At 32.0% G+C, this 1893-nt stretch overlaps 1 protein-coding gene across 1 annotated transcript in view; it reads right to left on the bottom strand.

Moving 5' to 3' along the window:
• LOC111086210 overlaps positions 1–1412 on the bottom strand; it is a 72591-nt gene extending 71179 nt beyond the window's left edge. The window contains exon 1 of the mRNA XM_022388141.1: positions 1184–1412. The gene's annotated coding sequence lies outside the window, so the exon portion shown is untranslated. The remainder of the gene's footprint in view (positions 1–1183) is intronic.
• Positions 1413–1893: the final 481 nt, after the last annotated feature.

Genomic DNA, 1893 nt, shown 5'->3' on the forward strand with positions numbered 1-1893 from the left:
AACGAAAAATAATTGCAAAATAAAATAAAATACTTGTAATATTTATCAGTTGAAGATAAAGTAGAAATTGTAAATGAAACAGCTATACGAGTTTAAAAAAATATGTTATACCCGAAGGCTCTTAATCTTTTAGTTTACAAAAACTATTTTTGACAGAATTATTTATATATAAAATAAATAAGCTGTTTAATAACTGTTAAATAAACATTTAACTCTTTAACTACTTTTTCATGATTTTTAATTACTACTTTGCCGACATTTATTTTTTCTCAATTATTCGAGAGTACCAGTTTGAATTGGAACAGAATGTTAACTCGTATCGTTTCTCAAAGGGGATGAAAGAGGGCGCTTTTTCTGTTGTTTCCAGCAAAAGTCAATATTATCCATGAAAGGTCCCGTAAAATCCAAGAAAAAGTCTGAAACTTAGCCTCTAAAAGATAGTTGAGTACATTCGTTCAAATAATTTAATTTTGCGTGCTTAAAAAATTACAAGTAATCATATTTCCATGACAATATTAAAATATGAAACCAAAAATATTACAAGTAATTAAAAGTGCCAATACCACCACAGAATGCCACAATAATATTTATTTCTGTCATTGACAATGTTTCTATGTCATGTTTTTACATAATTTAAACATTACAAATTATCCGAGCGCAGTTGTAAGTTGGCCTTCTCTATTAGAATGTTTAAGCTTCCACTTATATAACACATACATATATATATATGTGTGTGTGTGTGTGTGTTCGTATGTTCGTATATATCTTACCTGGGATAAGGCTAGTTAATTGAAAAACTGGTTTTCTTAAAGTAATGAATCAATTTAACTTTTATTCATCTTGTATATTCATTATTTTGTACCTGATGATGACAAAACCTTGTCGAAACGTTGTACATTTGCTGTTGTTTTAAACTTATATTAAAGTTTTTCTTCATTACCCATTCAAGTCGTCTCCAACCATTATTAGTCTCAAAGTGGGTTCCTCATCATCGAATTTAAATACAACGACAATGTACAATAATAATCACTGCTACCAGAGCAACTTATTTAAAAATACTCACACACCACTCAATATTCGGAATTAAATATATTATACTTGTAGCTCAGTGAGTTACATTTAGAATTAAAAGAATGACCTTTAAACTATATAAAACCTTTTTAAAGTCTGACACAAAACGTACCTTGTAAAAATACTTTGCTGGACTCTAGGGATGACCTCAAGGTCGTTGAAGCTTCAAGTTCATTTGGTACAGCGATATCTTGTCACAAAACCGAAGCACTGTTTGGTTGTTTTGGAAATTCTATAGTTATGCATTTAGTTGATCACAAATTCCAGTAATAATGATGAAAAAATCCAGATATAAAATTGGTGCTTCTCTTTGCAAAGCAAGATGCCTTTTGCGCAGCAGACCTTCTAACTGTAAGTGCTTATCTAACGCAGAATTACCAGTGCAGACGATAGATTTGGGTTACACTAGCCTGGCGCGTGCGCCGGATAAATCAACAGCAGGACGTTCGTGCGCGAGAATGGTTAGTTTGTGCAGCGTTCTTACTCGAGAACAAAATGTGCCTTGGGGGCGCTTTATCTCTGTGTGTGACTTCCGCAGAAATTACTACACTGTGTAATCCTTTTTTTTTACACGTTTTCAGAAAGAATCAACAATTTTGAAGTTAAAAAGTCTGAGTTGTCGGCATAAATATTAAAGTAAACAAACGTAAATGAAGAACGCAAACCTCTTGATGAAGAAGGGGCCATTTTATGAAATACTTTCAGCTGTTGTGTTGTTAAATGTATATATACATATATAGAGTCTTTATGCTAACGCAGTAGAGATTCCTTGTGTCCCCTTACTACAAAACAACGTATACAAACAGTAAAAATAAACGAAGG

This window comes from Limulus polyphemus, unplaced genomic scaffold (genome assembly GCF_000517525.1).
Source record: "Limulus polyphemus unplaced genomic scaffold, Limulus_polyphemus-2.1.2 Scaffold925, whole genome shotgun sequence".
In the NCBI taxonomy this organism is placed as follows: Eukaryota; Metazoa; Arthropoda; class Merostomata; order Xiphosura; family Limulidae; genus Limulus; species Limulus polyphemus.